Genomic DNA, 20,393 nt, shown 5'->3' with positions numbered 1-20,393 from the left:
TTTTTGGCTTACATAGTTACCTTTTGTAACATGGAGAAACATGTGTAATATTTGCTACATGACTGAGTAGCAAGATGTTGGTTTCTGATGAAGTCAGTTCTCACCTTCTGGTGCTGGGAGAACAAGTGTAGCTCTTAGGGACCAACAAAGGTATAACTCATTCAAGTGAAGGCTAGGCTGTATATTTTGATTATATGATCACTGTAGTGATAATTGGATTCCCATTTGGCTCCTGACCCATCAAATAATGCTCTTCATGGTCACCTTTTGATAGATTCAACCACCAAATATTCACAAAGTGACACTCTGTTGCCCTCCTTTTTTTTTTTTTCCAATCAAAAATTCATTTGTTACTCTTTCAAAATAGATTTTTGTGGCTGCTGGTTCCACAGCCTAAATCAAATAGATAATTTTCTCCCATCTTCTTAAAGGCAAGTAATACTTACTCTAGTACTTAATTTTAATGTTTTTCTAATGAATCTGAAGAAAAATTATGTTTCTATATTAAAATATGCTAAGCATTTGTATTCCACTATAAAAATAATGAGATAAATGATCATAAATAACCTGTTTTTAAAGAAGGGAGATAGCTAAAATCCCCTACCAACATTATAGGACCATGTAATCCACAAAACATCTTAATCTATGTGGAAAGGGAATTATCAACTCTTTAAATCATTAAACATTCTATCTTCTTAGCTCATAAAATACTCAAATAAATTGAAGACAACTGGAGCAAAGTGTAAAAATGAGAGTTTTTCAGTTCTAGGTGCTTAAATTAAGTTGGAAAGACTAAGAGTTTTTAGGAAGAAATTACTTTCCTTTCCCATTTATAATGAAAAGGAGAATTTTGGCTCCAAGAGAAGAGAAAGTCTGGCATATAAACTTCCCTTAATGGCAAAGCCCAGCTTACTACCCCCTGTTTTGTCTGATCTTTCTGAATTTTCATTCATAGGTAAGGTGGGGTGTTGTTGTTGTTGTTGTTGTTGTTGTTGTTGTTGTTGTTTAAAGAAGGATAATTCCAAAACTAAAAAATTAATATTTCTTACTTGTTTTATCGATGTCTTGAATTACTAGTTTTGTGTACTGGTAAAATATTTAGGGAATGAAAAGGGATTCTTTTGAGGTCATTAGACTTTTTCTTTGGGGGAATGAAAAGAACAACTTTCTACCCATTTTTTTCCAGTTAAATAGCACTAGAATAACCTACTCAAAATTCAAGTATATTATATATTTTAGTGCAATTTCAATTTGTGCAATACTTTGCTGGAAGAACAAGTTAATCAAGATAGCCTTCCATAAGAATTTGTCTACTCAGTGTTTGTTAAATATATTCAAGCCCAGTTCAAATAATGGCAAAATCAAATGTAAGCTAAAATGGAATCAATTTCAACGCAATCTTTTGTAAGAATAGAATCATTTCAATCCTCAAGACAACTTGATGTCAAGTGAAAGAAACTTTAGATGAATACTCTAATACTAGGAAGAATGACTGTCAGTGGCAACTAAAGATAAGGACAGAGAACCATATCAATACTTGGAATTCACTGCTGCAACAGCTTAGACCTTACATTTACGATCTTGTTAAATACCCTGCATCACAAAGATTTTGAAGAAAAACTCATCATTAGATATTATATAGTGTAAGATTGAGCAAATGTCTGATTAAATCACGACACTATGGTGTTTCCTTTTGTTGGAAATTGAAATAAAAGTTAGAGTTGTCTTTTTCATTAATCTGGAATAAAAAATGTATGGCTTCAGAATCTGGATTTGACTTTTAGAGAGAAAACTGGAATACTGAAAAAACATTTTAAATGTGGCATTACCCTTTTTCTCCAGCAACTTATACTGGAGACATTGCTTTTAAGGTTGGATACTTCTAACTGGTTGTTAAATACAGTACATATAAAGTCCCAGCAAGAAATTCTAAAAGGAGGTGGGAATCAATAGGATTCTAGCAACAAAATCCTACCCCACATTCCTAGTATACAGGTACCTAAATTATCCTATCATTTTGGAAACAATGTACCTTACATGAAGGCCAAAGTTAATGCATGTAGGGTTTCTTCATTTATATGTCTACTACTGCCAGAAGATTGACTGACACATAGTTGCTGGTATTAACACAAATCCCAACCAAAAAGTTTAAAACTGAATTTTCTGCTAATTTTGTTATTTTGGTTCAGTTACCTATGCCTATTATGCTCCAATTACCTCATCTGTAACATGAGAGAGGGATTTTAGATAATAACACTAGTGTAAGAATCTTTCTAAAAAACGTTGGAGCACCTGAGTGGTTCAGTTCATTGAGCATCCAACTTATGATTTTGGATCAGGTATTTCATCCCAGGGTTGTGGGATTGAGCCCCATGTCAGGTTCCATCCTGAGTGTGGAGCCTGCTTAAGATTCCCTCTCTCACTCCCTCTGCCCCTCTCCGCTGCTCGCATGCATTCTCTCTCTAAAATAAAATTAACTAAATAATCAGTAAATATTCACTGTTCAGCAACATCATCACAGCACTGCATAAAAACTGCTAAATTGTTGAAATAAGCGCACACTACAGAACATTAGTTAATTTGTATAATAACACTCTTCAACATCTTGTCCAACTCCATATTAGGAGATTTGTGATTCTATTTTATAGAATATGCCAAAATCTCCCACAAGTATTACATCTAATGACTCATGAATTGCTAGCTGCAGAGTTTGTATTAGATCAAAAAAACATTGAAATCTTCTGTCTGATACTGATACAGATTCGATTGCAAGATCTCCTTGTTGGTGCTTGTCCATATCTTCTAACCACTTACTATCTCATCTACCATTTTGTTTGGCCCTCAAATATCTCTGGACATCATGATTTATAAGTGTTCTTTTGTTGTGTAGCTGGTCACATCTACACATTCAATTGTTTGCACAATGAGCATTATTTTTTAACCTCTATTCTGAATTTAATCCTTCCATTATGTCAGTGTGCTACCCCTGAATTTTCTACATTGCCATGCAACGTTTTGAGTTTAGGAACTACATACATGAAAATAACTTAGATCTCTGCACAATGATTTCCTTTCAAGAAGTCGAATTAGCTAGTATCTTAGAAACTTCAATCTCAGAATCATTTTTAAAAATTTTTTTTTACTTATTTATTTTTGAGAGACAGAGCACACGTGGGAGGGGCAGAGAGAGGAGACAGAATCCAAAGCAGGCTCCAGGCTCTGAGCTGTCAGCACAGAGACCTACACGGAGCTCAAACTCAAAAACAGAGATCATGACCTGAGCCGAATTCAGACGCTTAACCGACTTAGCCACCCAGGCGCCCCTCAGAATTTTTTTAAATTCCTTGTTCAACATTATTGCTTGTATAACCTTATTTACCATCAGCTAGTAATTACTTATGATATTACTAATTTCAAGTAAATTTTAAATTTACATGTAACAAGATTTTCATAGTTTAAGACTACAAGCAATAGTTTTAAATTAAGTGAAGGATCAATTTTTCTATAAAAAGATTTGTGCATGAATTATCTTTGTCTTCTAAGATAGCCAAATAATGACTTAGGGTTCTTGTAAGCTGACACATTGGTCTGTATATATCATCTGATGATAGGAGTATATTTGTTTAAAATATTTCCTTCTTAGATATATTTTAGAAATCCAAGTCAGCCCTTCATTTACACAAAAACTTTGAGAATTCTGCCAAAAGTAAATACAAATGAGTAATTGAAAAATAGATTAGGAGGGACATATTATAAAAAGAACTACCTTAAACTACCAGAAAGTTTATTGATGTTCCAGAAATTAGGACTTTTTGACCAGATAAACAGTATGTGTGGCATGAACCAAGGCTATGAAAGCTTCCTGTTTGGCCTTCCTCTCTGCCTGTATTTTTTATTTCTTTCTGTCTGTCTCTATTTCTCTTTCTTTTAAACACCCTTTTCTCTGTCCATCCCCATTTCCTTTCTATGCTTTTTATACTTTCTGTGCTTTATAATTTTCTTCCTTTGTCATTAACTGACATATAATGTGTAATGTAGAAAACTTTTCAATTTTCTAGTTATATTAAATTTCATTTTTTTGGTTATATTATTAAAAGGTTTTGAAATGTTTTTTTTCTAAAATAAAATAAAGTTTTTCAAAAATAAAAATAAATGATCAGGTAGACAAATGCTCTTGTATTACTCTAGGGTTTCTGAAATATTTTCATTGGTGTGCTTAATCTCAGACTGATTTCCTCCTGCAGCACTCTGTACTCCAAACCCTCCCCTTTTTTCTGTCTCTCTAGTAAACTTGAATTGCTTATAAGTCACTGGAGTGTCCATATAGTCTTCGGATTGTTCTTTATTTTCATAACGTATTTTTACAATAACTTTATTAAGATATACATGATATGCACTAAACATCATGTTTTTAAAGCATACAGTATGAAAAATTTCAACATATGAATATACTGGTAAAACCATGATGTCATTTAGCAACGAGGATAATAAACATATTCATCACCAACTCAAGTTTTCTTATACTTCATTGTAATCTCCCTCCTGAACCCCTTCCCTTACATCCAGGCAGCTGCTGTTCTACTTTATGTCGCTATGAACTTGTTTGCATTTTCTAGAAGTTTATACAAAATGTTACTCTTTCATTTTGTCTGCCTGGTTTTATTCAGTCAGCAATATATATATATATATATATATATAGTATAAATATATATAAATATAAATATATATATATATTTACTTTTATTCATGGTATTGTATGCAAAGTTTATTCATAAGTAATTTCTAACACATGAATTGTCAAGTTGGCTCCATGTCTCCAGTCACCTTGTACTGCTGATCTAGCACAAAAACCCCAAGAATGGGGACTAATCTACGTAGCCATCTTTGGGGCATTTGAACTTGAAGTACAGAAAGAGATGCACAGTTAATAGAAGGAGCAGAATCTATAAAATATGCAGAAAAGGAAACAGTTTCCCCTGTTTCCTCATACTAGCTGAGCAGTAAGACAAGACTAATGATCTAGCCTGTAATTTTAAAACTTGACATTTAAGCCATCATGGATTCCCGAGGATCACTCACATTATGAAAACCAAATTTTTAGTTGAAGAGTGTACATAGGTATAATTTTTCCTTATATATTATATATAGAAAATATATAGAATACATACATTTTCCATATATATCATATAAATTTATATATAGATAAGTGACACACTCACATTTTAATATACATGCACATTCATAATTTTAAATTACTTACTAGGGTGCATATCACACCATAATCCTCTATCAACTAAATCAGCAACCAAATGAAGTCACCTATAAATTTATCTCTTTACCATTTGGCTTTTTAGGTAAATAATCAAGCATTTAATTTACCTTCCTAGAATTATTTTATTTCAAGATGAAGGAAAAGTTCTTTATAGAAGACTGTCTTTATAGAAGATGAATAATAAAATTAGAAAAATTACCATTTTTAAGCCTTACTGAAAAATAAGTCTATGCAGTGATTATAGTGAAAACTAAGCCTAATAAGTAAAGGATTGGTGGAAATTTTATAAGGGATAAAAGGCTGTCACCATCTGAATCCACTGATTAGTTTTTGTATCCCTAAATGTGGAACAACTGTGTGTGTGTGTGTATACCCACAATCGCATACACACACACATATTTCATGATATGATGCAATAAGAAAATACAGATTCGTCTATAAATACTCATCCTTAAAATTGAACTTGAATGGGTGTGCCTGATTGGCTCAGTTGGTTAAGCATCCAACTTTGGTTTAGGTCATGATAATGCCAACTCTCATTAGGATAGTTGGTTCCTTGATTACATAAGCTCTTTTCTCTGGTGTTCATTTCTAATAAATCCATTAATGCCCTTGATTGTGTTCCTTAGCCATAGATTCTACCATATAGATAATATACCATTTTCTGTGTCTCCAAATCTTTCATTTTGTTAGTGGAACAAAAGCAGCAGGCCTTACTTACAAATAAATAGCAATTAACTTTTATATCTACCTTAGTTTTTCATTTGTGTTTCATGTATTAAAACTTAAATTACATATGTATAGATTCATTTATTTGTAATCGGGGTATTAAATGTCAGAATGAATATGTAAATGATGAAATAATAATACAAATAATTAAATATCACAACGTATACAAGACACAACCAATGAATACAATAAACATCCTACTTTAGGTGAACATAAAAGTCACATACCAGATTGCATTTTTTGATGCTACAAGAAGAAATTGCTGAATGAATCTAGGTCATTCAAATCAGACAACAGAAATATATGACTGCCATTAACTAAATGAAATAGGATATATTGATTATAACATACACGAGTTCTTGTTCTCTGTGTCCATCTATTTGAAGTTTTTTAATTTTTTTCTTGTTTGTTTGTTTATTTTGAGAGTGAGAGAGAGAGCACAGGCAGGGAAGTGACACAGAGAGAAGGACAGAGAGAGAATCCCAAGCAGGCTTCTCATTCCCCGCTGAGCTTGACTCAGGGCTCAATGTCAAGACTGTGATATCTTGACCTGAGGTAAAATCAACTGATGTTGAATTGTTGAATGTTCAACTGATTGAGCCACCTAGTTGCCCCTCTATTTTAATTTTCATAAGCAAAGCTATTCAAAGATTCTTTGAAATTTTATTTCAAGTTGGGCTGAGAAATGGTTGTATAGCTGAGATGTTTATTATTTTAAGGATAGTCATTATCATCCAGAAGAGTTTCACCTATTTAGACTGTCAATAAGTTTACATGTCTTTGTAAAGTCAGGATGAATATTTGTGTCCACCTTGATTAAAAATGATAATAAATCTTTAGAAGATGCCCTGCTAAATTGTAACTATTTTGTTACTTTATTTTTTAAGTTTATTTATTTGTTTTTTAGAGAAGGGAAAGGGAGAGTGTGTGTGTATAAGCATGCAGGGGGCAGAGAGAGAGAGAGAGGGAGAAAGATTATTCTAAGCATTCTCTGCACTGTCAGTGTGCAGCCTGCAACCCTAAGCAGGACTCCCCTATGTGGGGTGTGCTCATGCGGGGCTTGAACTCATGAACCAGGAGATCATGACCCCCACAGAAAACAAGAGTCAGGCACTTAACGGACTGAGCCACCCAAGTGCCCTACTCTTCAGTTTAAATCACTGTGTCTGTGAACACATCTTTTTAATGTATTTGAAAATATCATTCCTGTCCTGAAAATAGTTCTTTATAAAAACAACTTTCATGTTCACAAAGCAACTTAATTCATTAGCAAAAGTAAAGGCAAATCAAATGAATTAAAGAACTATCAAGTTCCTAAGGGCATACTGACAATATTGAATAACATTCAAAGACTGTTTTTAACAATGAGGGCAAATATCCTTTTCAAGGTTGCAAATAACTTTGGAGAGCACAATATTTTTTCTTTGCTTTATTAAAAAAAAGTATAATGGATAAGGTTTTTGAGGGGAATAAACATTTCTAAGAGAACATAACTGTGTATTGTCAGGAGTGCATCAGGAATTATGGTGGATCTGGTTGTACTAGGAAAGACCAATGCAGGTTTCTTCCATAGGAATGAAATATCACAACTTGTCCGAGCAGCAACACATAACTAATTCATATAAATTCAAATCATGGAGGAACTTTAAGGAGTCTTCTGGGAAGAGCTATTAGAAATAGCTCTGTCTTGAAAGGTTAATGCTTCCATGAGAAATCAAAAATATTGATGTAATTTTAGGTTAACTCATGTACTGCATTTATATCCAGGCATGTTTGAATCATTAAATATTTTAAAACAAATTTATTTTTCACAGGTGATCCAAAATCTGTGCCTTAGTTTTGTTGTCATATTTGTACTTTACCAAAAAAGAATATGTGAAACCTATCAAAAATTCAAACCACATAGAATTAATCTAGTCTGGCAAAATATATCTGAAATACAGTTCGATATCAAATACGTGGCACTTAATTTATAGCCTTTCCTAATTTTTCAGAAAAACCATTAATAGTATATTTCCAAGCTCACTGCTTTATTGAAAATCTCTTTTGGCATGATTAGTAGTCTCTACAGTGTATTTTTATTTCATTCTCTTTTAGCACTTATGTTACAAATATAATGTTCAAGATTTGCATATACTTATTATTAGAAATAATTGAAATACAAAACAAAAAACAAACGAAACTTTTGTTGATGCGTAAAAAAGAATTCCAAAGTAAATTGGAAGATAAAGCTAGTAAATAAAATTAGTAAATTACATAATGTTAATCCATAAATTTAACCTATTTCTAAGATTATCTATTTCTAAGATTACAGCCTAGAGGCAATAAAAATTAAGTGAAGTTGTACAAATAATAGAGAAATAAGGCTTTGCATACCAATGTCCTAATTCATGCCAATGTAAAAAAAAAAAAAATAGTAACATACAGACATTTCAAAAAGCTCCAGAAGAGAATGCAGTAAGTAGAAAATGAAGAAAAGGCCTTATTACTCTTTTTTCTCCGCTTTGTCATATTTCTTATTGTTTATCTACCCTTCATATGAAGATTTGTAGAAGCCTTTTCCTCCTTTAAATCCAAATTTTACATAACTGGAAATTTAAGTTTAGAAAAACTAAAAAACTTATCCAAGAACTCAAAATCTGTGTGACACAGGGTGTCTTCTTTCATAACAATACCAATTTCTTAATCACTACTAGCATACCATTGTCTGTGGGCAGGGAATTTACTTTCTCACTCTAACTGTACAATAATATTTAACAAGTTGTTGTTTCATATATCTTGGCCTTAGTTTCTTTATGTGTTAGATGGGAGAGTCAGATTAGGTAATTTAGCATTTCTTAGTATTGAGAATATGAAAACACGGTGAATCTTTCTCTACTATCCATGTATAAGATGATTTAAATCATTCCATAGTCTCATTAGGGATTAAAACTATGTATTTAATAGTTCATAGGTTATCTCATCATTCTTCATAACAGATTTGAGATGCTTGAATGGACATTCGTAGTCCACCTTTTTCCTGTGTCTACTCTCCTCTCCCTCACAAATCTGGTGCTTGAATTCTCAGACTCACTTCATCTTTAGAAAAGTTAGATGACTCTGATTTTTAGGAGTACATTTTCTTATGTGGGAATAATTCTGTTTCTCAGTGGTATGTATTGATTTATTCTATATTTTAATTAATGGGGCCAAGTAGGAGGGTTATAATTCCTTTTCTATATAGTAGCCCTGAACATGTGTTTTCTGGGCTAAGCAGCCCTGTTTGTGATTCTTGCTAAAGCATAGGTTCTAGACTTTCATTCTTTCAATTGTTTTCCTTCTTGAATTGGTTTTTATAACCTAAAAATCCTTTTGATGTATGGCTTCCAAAATTAAACATAATATGCTTAACCATATTATCGTTTATGTTTATTAGTCTGTTTATTCTAAGTAATATAAATGGAATTTGACAGAGTGCATTACATTAAAGGAAATACATCAGACTTTACTTTGAAGAGTTTACTATAATGGTGTTTACCTGCATTTTAATTTAAAACCATTTAAAAATTAGAATAGAGCCTAAGGTACAATATGCACAATAAATGAGTCATAGCTTCAACATTAGGATGTTAAAATATTCAACGATTTATGTCTTGCTTCATAAAAATAGTTTACTATTAGCATGTTCCCATTTATCTTCCTGATTATTAAAATGCTGATATTAGTTATTATAGACTTTTTCCTATAATTTTAAAACATTAGGTAGGATAATTAATTTACCCATCACTGTCTCTTACCTTTGTTTGAAAAATGTTTTTGAAAGAAATTGTGGTGTTATTAAACATAATGAATTTCACTTTATCAATGTCAGAAATGTTTGAAATGATATACCTAGGAAATAGAATGGAGGTTAGACAAATCTGTATGAATTGAATTTACTCAAATAATTTGCTAATGGAAAATCATGAACCAGGTGAGGGTTCAAAGGAAGATTTATATACAAATGATTAAATAACTTCTGTATCACTGTGTTTCAAATTCATGCTTATTTATAACTGAGTACATTTCTAGTACTACTCCATCTGTCAGCATTTTTCGCTCTGAAGAATGTATTGAATACTCTTGTTTCAGTGGACTTTTGTAACTGAACCATTACCTAAGAAATAAAAGCATTAAATCTAAAAACTTTTAATCTAGTCATTTCAAGCACCTTAATACTAGAACTCAATTTACTGTGTAACACATTTCATCACGTGTTTAAAAATCAGCTTTTAAAACTGACAAAACTGGAAGGAACCTGAAAACTGTTTGAAAAAAATAATCTGTATTATGTGACCAGATAAGAAATAACATGACATGATCTAGAATATCCATTTATTATTTTAGTTGCTTTTTCTGAATATTGAAAAGTGTCATTCATTATAAATTTTTAAAAATGAAGGAAATATAATAATTAAGATCCTAAAATGCATACAAGTAAATAACAGTTGGAAGTTCTATTAGGAAGACTCTCACTCCTGTAATTTTTCTTTTTCTAATGGTCAATATTATCACAAACCTATTTTTTCTAGCCTGTATCTTCCTGCAAATCATCCATTTATTTTTCTTTTCTTCTTCTTTTTTTTAATGTTTATTTATTTTGAGAGAGATGGAGACACAGAATACGAGAGGAGGAGGAGCAGAGAGAAAGGGAGACACAGAATCTGAAGCAGACTCCAGGCCCTGCCTGAGCTGTCAGCACAGAGCCCAACACAGGGCTCAAACTCCCGAACTGTGCCATCATGACCTGAGCCAAAGTCAGCCGCTTAACCAACTGAGCCGCCCAGGTGCCCCATTCATTAAATTTTCAAACGTAATTAACATTCAGTTACTTCTGCATTTTGATAGAACTACGTTTCACACCTACTTTGTTACTCCTAATTATTTTTCAAGATACTCTTCTGGATTAGCCTTTAGAGTTTTGAATTTAGAGCATGTATTTTCAAATCTAAACTTTTATGTATTGTCCTTTGAGCTTACTTGAATGACCCCTAAAGATGGAGATTTCTGGGGTGATGCTTTCATCCTTTTAATACTTGGAAGAACTTAATTTTTAGAAAAATAGGCACATATTAGGACAATGTGCCAGACATAAAGTCAAGCTACATCAATCCATAAAAAAACACAGAAGTTGTGCTCTCTTATAGTTTTTAAATATGCATGGGTGAGTGGCATTGGAACAAATACTTAGAGAGTAAATAATTATAATTATTAAATAATTATTAGAAATATTTTAGATATACATGCTAAAGTTTAGTGAGATAATTTGTAAAACAAAGTTGAAGCCATTGATGATTGGATGAAAATATGACTTTTTTTACTTTTAGCTATGGGGAATTAGCTTAATCTTTCTACAGTAAAGAATTAATGAAGCTGTAAAAATTCTAACATCTATGTCATAATATTAGTTTCTGGCAACCAAATTTGAGGTATTAAGTTTCAACAGAAAAGTACAATGGCATAAATCCAACATTCCAAGCATTGTCTCTCACTCCCTCATAACCCTCTTGATGTATTCACCAATTTGATACCTCCCTGATAAGGATGTTAAGGAGATGAGCAGATCTTGAGGGTTAAATGCTGTTAAAGTACAAAAATTAGAATTCACCACTGGCAATGAGGAAGGGCTTTGAAAAATGTTTGTTTTTTGGTCAGAAACCCTGAAGGTCTGTTTCCTAGAAGTAAAGGAATATAGGAATATGTGAGCCCACATAAAACTGAAACCTTTTGATAGGAATAAGATCTAGGAATAGGAAAACTGAATTATAAATCTGCCTTTACAAAGACTTTAACTATGCCTTAAATTAGCTCAAACATTATTTGGATTAACATGATCTTTCTTCATTGAAACTGCCTGTGAGAAACAAAATAATTCCTCTCCCATGGGAGTAACCATAAACCAGAGCCTCAACTTATCTCTACACTTTTTTAGACACAACTTGCTATATTCAAGCAAAATTTACCAGATACACCATAGATGAGATAAATGGCACAACCAAAAGAACAGAAATGGACGATATAAACAAGTCATTGAAGGTTGAAGACAAAAGTTTAAAATAACTATAATTAACGTATGTCAGGGGTGCCTGTATGGCTCAGTCAATTAAGCGTTTGATTCTTGACTTTTGCTCAGGTTATGACCTCACTGTTTATGAGATTGAGCCCCGTTGTCAGTGCAGAACCTGCTTAGGATTCTCTCTCTCCCTCTCTCTCTGCCCCTCCCCTACTCATATTCTCCCCCTTCCCTCAAAAATGAACACTAAAAAAATATGTATGTCAGATAGTAGATAATAATAATTTCAGAAGAAAACTGGAGTTTAGATTTAAAAAAATCAAATGAGAAATTTAGAATTGAAAACAACAATTAAGAACTAGATAAATGAACTTAATTGCAACATAGATGGAATAAAATATGTTAGTAAGCGTAAAATAAGCTAGCAGAAAATACTCAGACTGAAACCTGGAGAGGAAATAGAATGGGGAAAAACAAAAAACAGAAAGCATAAGAGACATATGAGGCACATGGCAAAGTCTAATATATGTTAGAAGGAAAAGAGAGAAAAACTAGATAGAAGCAATATTTAAAGATTTAAAGGCCAAAGTGTTTCGAAATCCTGTCAGAAGTTATCAAGTCAAAAATTAAAGAATCTGTATAAGTGTATTTTTTTTTTTAAGCCAAACAAGTAAAACCTAGGCACATCAGAGTCAAGGTGGTGACAGAAAGAAAAAAAGAGAGAACATGTTCAAGGCACCTAGTGAATGATCACTGAATAAATAAATAAATTAAATAATTAAATGAACAGACAAATAATTGAAAAGAATAAGACTGACTATAGACTTTTCATTACAAATGAAGTAAACCAGAAAATAATCGAAGGATGCCTTCAAAATTTCAAAGAATAAAACTCCTAACTGTAATTCAAAACTTAGCAAAAATATTCTTCAAAGGTGAAAGAAAAATATATTTTCATAAAAACAAAAACCGAGAAAATACTAAAGAAATTTTTTCAAACAGAAAAAAGTCCCAGCTATAAATAACTACATAAAGGTAGGAATAAAGAACAATGGAAAGGGTTAACGTGTGGTTAAATACAAATGAATATTGAGTATGTAAAACAAAAAAGGATATGCAATTTTTAAAATACCTGCTTAATTAAAACAAATATATTTGAAGAAGATAAAGGGGCAAGAGTCTTACAATATTTGGGAAGTAGAAAGGCATTAATTTGTATATGTACAGTATAATTCCTGGGATAATCTCTAAAAGATTAGTAATAGAATAAATAACCTACAGGCTAACAGAAAAAAACAATAATTCATGAATAATCCAGTTGGAAGGCAAGAAAATAAAAGCACTGCCCTATAGGTGGGGGAAAAAAGGAGAAAAGGTTAAAAAGCAAATACGAATGTATAGTAAATGAATTAAATATAAGTAGAAGAAATATTCTTTTTTGTTTGTTTTAATTATTTGAGAGAGGGAGAGAAAGGGGAAAGAGACTTTTTCTTGATGAAAGGATGTATAATTTCAAATTGCAAGGGTGAGGATAAAAAGGGGGGCAGAAAATTGAGACCATTTTTACAGTCAATTTACCACATTTTCTGGGTCTCCATTTATGTTCTTGTCCCAGATCTACACATGTTGGAGTCCTGTAATTAGTAGAAAATCCTCGCAGAGTTTGCCAATAAGTTAACTGTCAGTCCTAGCTTTTGCCTTTTCTACTAGTGTCTTTATCTTAGGCAATTAATAGATTAAAAAGGTAGCCCCATCTATCTAGTTTGATATGAAAGTGCAGGTTCAGTAAATAGAGGAGCAACTTATTTTACATTGTGACAATTTTTAAGTACTTCCCCATTGCTGTGGTGATCCAGTGATTGCTCTTTATACTTTCAATGTATATTTAATGTAGGGGCACGCACAATTTACCTTGGAATATCTGCCATTTCTCTGTGTTTTTATCAAACAATGCTTTGATGTTGTGCTTCGAGCAATTCATTTTTTGTATCTATAATGGACATAACAGGGTAAAGGTCAACGCAGATGCTTTGTCAGAAGGGGACACAGCCCAGGGGATCAGATAGATAATTGAATCTGAGTGTACAAATCAGTATTATGGTGGAAATTATTCCCAAATCAGCAGTGTTATTACAAAGCCAGTATCATTTAATATTCCTTTATTTTTCTGATACTAGTAAAGTCTGAAAGTAAATAATTTACAAGAGAAGATAACTACTGTGAAATGCAATGGGAAAAAAAAAATTCCTGCAACCAAAAAAAATATATCTTCAGGAAGCAATTAGAGTTGCTGTAAATAAATCCACTTAAAAAAATTACTATTTGTAAGTATTTTATTTACATCAAGAAGTTATCATCTAACTATAGAAAGTAAAGTCTTTTAAAGAATGTAGGTCACTACCATTTTGAATAATAGTTCTATTTGATTATCAAATCTGGAGAGAAACTTCTCCAAAAAGTACACTGGTAATTACAGGGTTTTTCTTTATTCCCTCAATTTCCCTAACTATATCAGATTAATCTTACTTATCTCATTTTTCTTAGAATATTTTTACCACAGTATATTTTTCATAATAAGTCGTTTTGGTGTTCAGGTACAATAAAAATGCTATTTGCATTTATTTTAGTTTTTAAAATCTGTATTAGATTTACTATCATTTGGAGATTCATAAATCTAGTTCACTTTTAATTTTAAATCAGATATATTCTAATGCATAATTGTAGTAAACTTTATTATATTTAAAGTGGCCTTAAGTATAGCTTGGTTAATTATATTTAATTTTTAGCTGCAATTTTTAAAGGAAATATTTTTAAATTTATCTTTATAAAAAACAAAATATTTTCAGGTTTTCCAGAAAACTTTAAATGTCTAATAAATTACATTTGTATCTTTTGAGATTCTTAAATTTTTCTATACTATCAACAATAAAATTCTCTTTAATTCTTCAAATAAAATAAGAAATAGTAAGACCATCCCAGGTAAACTGGACTGTCAGTCACAGCTGTCAAGTGATACAGCGAGACAGCTGCTTGGCAGAAAATCAGTACTTTTTGCTTCCCCTGTCTCCATCCCAGGCTGAGTCCTATTTATTTTGACTATAACAGAGCTTCTATATAATACCGAAGGGTTCCTCTCTGAGCTCCTGACCCTTAGAGCTAATTTACATATAACCTCATTTTCATTTTAATCTTCAACCACATTCCTAGATTATAGCTATCATTTTTTGCTAATTGCTTAGACTTCATTTTTCATTTAATTGGCTTTGAGAATCTGTTAATACCTTCTCTCCATTTAATGACTTCTCACCATTGTATTCTACTTCACACACGTATCATTCTTCCATGTCTTTTTAAACCCTGCCTTATTTCGCTTGCAAGACCTCTGTATTACTTTCCATATACTTTTTCTGTCTTGAAGTCCACATCTTTTACACTTATCAAAATGAACTCCCACCGGGTTTCAGATGTATCTTGTGACTTCTTCTTGACTCAGTGGTCAAACGCTGAAGCTATGTTGTTAACAGTAATAAATGCTTAGTCAGGAGAGACTGAGCCTTAACTGCTGTTCAGAGCCTCCTTGTGTAACAGGTACCGTGGCCGAGGGTACTCTGCCTGAGATTAAAGTATTTTTTCCTATTTTGTAGTGAAAGGATTGCCAGAGAACTATCTTGGAGTCATTAAAGTTAGCCTCCTTTAGAAAGGTGCAGAAGAAAGACACATCATAAAACCCTTCGTGTTTTGAGAGTTGAACATGAAAGTCTTAAACGTCACTAGATAGTGTGGGGAATGGGGGTGGGTGGGTAAAAGGTCGTATGACCTAGGGAGTAAATTCTTGTCTGGATCTTTTTGTAGACGATGCTTCTGGAATTAGGTGATGGTTTTATAGATGACTCTTCATGGGAACTAAAAAAATCTGTGTATTGAGAGCTACAACTTTGGCTGGGGTGGAGGAGGTCCGTTGGCCAGCTGAGAATCACAGCACGGTGTTTAAAGGCCTGTTAATTATGATAGAACAAAAGGTCAACAGAAACATATTAAGGCAATATCAAGGTGGGCTGATGGGCATTCAAGGCTTTCTTTGTTTATCTGCAGAGGCTGAAATGACCACTTTGAACTGTTTAAGTGACAAACATACTTGGATAAATAATTCATGGGGTTCTAAAGAAAGAGTTGATGTTGGGGCGCCTGGGTGGCGCAGTCGGTTAAGCGTCCGACTTCAGCCAGGTCACGATCTCGCGGTCCGTGAGTTCGAGCCCCGCGTCAGGCTCTGGGCTGATGGCTCGGAGCCTGGAGCCTGTTTCCGATTCTGTGTCTCCCTCTCTCTCTGCCCCTCCCCCGTTCATGCTCTGTCTCTCTCTGTCCCAAAAATAAATAAACGTTGAAAAAAAAAAAATTAAAAAAAAAAAAAAAAAGAAAGAGTTGATGGGTTCCTAAGCAATGAATTAGAAACATAAAAGGGAGGTGATCTTCTCCGCCTCAAATTTAACAACCAATTAATAAACATTAGACTTTAATCTGAGAAACAGCTGTGTTCTAAATATCTGTATCTATTTGCTTGAAATGACATGGATATTGGGAATAGAGCTTTCAAAATTTTGTAATGTGGATAATGTGTCACAGAAAAAGGAAAATGACAAATAATAGAATGGCTTTCCTCATCGAGACCCCAGGGACTAAGCTTGCCCATCACAGGGAGAACAAATGAGGGCAGAAGGCAAAGAAGCTGTTGTCAGAAAGGACAGTTTTGAAAGTTTGACACTAGCAGTGTGGATTCAGAGTCCATGTGCAGACATACAATTCAGGGTTGGAAAGAGGCCTTTTTCTGCCTATATATGTATATTTCTTATTTTCTGTATAATATGATGTTTTGATGTCTTAAGCAACCTTTCTTGTTGGGAAAAGACTGTCCCTCCTAGGGTTAGCCAATTCTTAGAGATAGCAAAGGGCCCAGCTGGGAACATGCCTTTGATATGCAAACTACCCAGTGTAGAGCCACAGATCTCCTCGGTGTGGCCTGTGCACCCTGGCAGGCAATATTCCTCTGCCTGAATTATCCCAGGGCCAGGTGCTAGGCAACTAGAAACCACCCACGCCTGCTGAAATTATTCAAACTAGTCAATCATAAACTGTTTACCCTGCCTTGCATTACTTTTTCTGTGGAAACCCCAATGTAGGACATGGCCTAAGCACTCCCTTTGCTCCTATCCCTCTGCCTCTTGACCTGTGCTGGTATCATCTCCTGTGGTCCTCAGCAGCATATACTGTCTCCCTTCTCTGGGACCTGGGAATATAATAAACTCTTTCCTTACAGGCCTTGCCCTTGATTCCTCCTGTGGCTGCAACAACTTTACCATATTGTTTCCAACATGTACATTTTAAAACAGCCGCACTCTTTGATCCAGACATTTGTAAAGTTTTGGCAGCTCAGGGGTCAACATACCTGCCATGAGAGAAGAGGGATTGCCCTGGAAAAACAGAGGTAACACTAGCCACTGGCATGCCCAGTGGAGCAGTTCTGCAAAGGAATGCAGAACCAGAGCAGACACCTTTATGATTTGCCTCGGACATCTTCTAGAGACTCCCAGAAATAACTTGGAAGAATTTTGAAGTAGACATCGATTTCCTCAAATTATGCAAAAAAAAAAAAAAAAAAAAAAAAAAAAAAAACAGGCCAGCAATATTGGGGAATTTATATTAATGTGACCTGATTGGACCTATAGGCTGGAGAGGCATGAGGACATTCTGATTTCAGATCAGTTACTGAATATGTATGTGCAGTTCAAGGCATACTTGGTTCTAGTACTTTTCAAGGGTGAATAAAGGTTTTATTTTGCTTTGGCTTTTTAAACATAATTATTAAAAATTGATTTAAGGGATGTCATATGAGTGTGAACAGTTCACTCTCTTCTGTACTCAGTGTCATAAACTGTAACTCAGTATCCCCAACGCTGTTCAATAAATGTGTATTAAACTAAGGTGAAATAAATGTGAAAATCCAACAGAGCATAGGGAAAGTGCCCATGGAAAAATTTAGGGAATTTAGGGGAGCTTTCCAAAAACAAAAATTGTGGGGAAGAAAGGGAATTTTCTTTTTTGTTTTGATAGGAAGAGATCGTTGTCAATTATACAGACCTAATTTTGTTAAAGCACTATTGGTTCATGATATGTAAGTGCATGTGGAGGAATAGATTGGTTTACTAATTTTAGTAAGGAACCTGTGAAAAACTGTGAAGACTCTGAGATTTTATCCTGCTTATAGGTGAACAAGTTAGCCTGCCAGTTTCATGGGTGCTGGCAGAAGATGCAAGATTCCTGGATCAGAGACAAAGGCATTATTATTTACTGTGTAGTATGCATTAGTTTCATGTTTGTGTTAGTTCCTTTGCCCCACATCCCACATGCGCAGCACAAAGGGATCCAATTGGATGCTGTGCATGCAGTAGGTCCATGTTACCACTTAGGAAATCCTAACCTGGAAAATAGGAAGTTTTATAATAGATAATAAGATAACCTTGCCTGGACTTTGTTCTGGAGGAGGACTTTGTTTTTATTTTACTGTTATTTTATTTTACTTTTTTTCCAAAGGGAGATACCCTATATTCTTAGGCTGTTTACTACACAAGCATCATTGCAATGATACTCTAGATGGTCTCTGTTTGCAAGATATGCAGAAACAGGAGAGAGCCATTAAAATTTGTCTCCCTAAAATATCAACTTCTCATATGTATATCTTGCCTTCCAGTAGTTTCTCCATAAGTACACTGCTCAGCAACCAGTCTGATTGATACCCAGTTCCCATTAGTAGAGCTGGAATTTAAACCCATGCATTTTCATTCTGATGTCTCTGAAAGGATACCTAATGGTCCCGAGGAAGTAGGGATTTGGGATACTGTGTGTGCTTGATATTAACTAACCAGTAGAGAAAGAACCCAGACTTCTAGGTTAAAGCACTGAAATTAATGAAAGAGAAAAAGGGAATTGAATGAGCTAGATAGAAATCAGAAAGTTGGAGCTTCAGTTTTGCCACCTTGATTTTTCCTAGGAGTACTCCAATATCTGTGTAAAAAATTAAAACATATGCCTCATTGTTAAAGATAAACTTGCTTGAAGGTTAAAAATAGTCCTTTACTCCTTTTTTAAAAATATGCATTTCACATAACAAATGGATATTTAATGCTAATATTTACCAGGCCTTCTTCTAGATGCTATTGCTCAGGCATATTTCACTATGTTTTCAGATATGCACTGAAGGGATTAAAAACACTGGTTAGTTGGTGTCAATCCACCAATTATTCTAGAGTATTAGTATTCTCACACATCATTTTGGACATCAGAGCATAGTGATTGAGTGTGGTTGCACTGTGGAGTGAAATTACCCGTGTTTAAATCTCAAGTCTTCCACTAAGTAACTAGGATGGGTGCTGTAATAGCCCATGCCATGCTATAAAATATCAAGGACACTCAGGAAGATTGATTCAAGACAACCAAAGAAAAAGCAAGCTAGAGACAGCTATCTCTAGAGAATGATGGTGCTTCATTCTCTAGGCTCTCCTAACCTCGTCAAGTCTCATCTCTATCCCTTCCCTGGATCCTATGCCATCAAGGCGACCTCATACTCATCTGAAGCAGAATGATTCTGATAGTTCTCTGTACACAGCTTCCACACCACAGCCCACTGCCCCCCTATCCGTTCCCACCACCACCAATGTATTGCTCATCACACTGCATTGGAATTGCCTGTTCATTGTCCCGCCTTCTACCAAAAGTATACTCTGTGTACCCAGCGGAGCATCTTCCTTTCCTGACTCGTACATCATATCAAACAGAGCACTACGTTAGCAGCATCATCCCTTGGCAGAGACATCACTTGTGTGTTGGTCTATGTTTTCCTCTCTAGTGACTCTCATGTTTCCCCTTCCTCCCATTCATTTTAGACTTGTGTTTGACCTAAGATAAGTAGGAATCAAACTAATAAAGCTTATCGGTCCCAGAAGTTAAATCTAAATGTACTGTAATCTTTAAAAAAGAAAAGTTCTATGTGTCTCCTGCTGTATTCACTTTGACATTTCTAATTTTATATTCTTGTTTTTGGTTTCTTAAATTTGTTTTTAAATATGTTTGACCATATTATTAGTTTTCATAAAAGAACCAGCTCACTTTTCAGTTCTGCTTTCCCCCCCCCAAAATCATAATTCATTAATCTCTCTTTGAATTTTTCTCAGTTACTTTATTTTTAATCTTATCATTCTAGAGAATACTTCTGCTAGTTGTTCCAAGATTTAGTATGGTTCTCAGAATATTTGGAATAATTTAAATATACAAATAGCTTAAATATAAGGTACAGTTTCTAAGCACAACTAC

The sequence above is a fragment of the Lynx canadensis genome, chromosome A1, assembly GCF_007474595.2.
Source record: "Lynx canadensis isolate LIC74 chromosome A1, mLynCan4.pri.v2, whole genome shotgun sequence".
In the NCBI taxonomy this organism is placed as follows: domain Eukaryota; kingdom Metazoa; phylum Chordata; class Mammalia; order Carnivora; family Felidae; genus Lynx; species Lynx canadensis.
Note: the sequence above shows the minus strand (reverse complement) of the source record.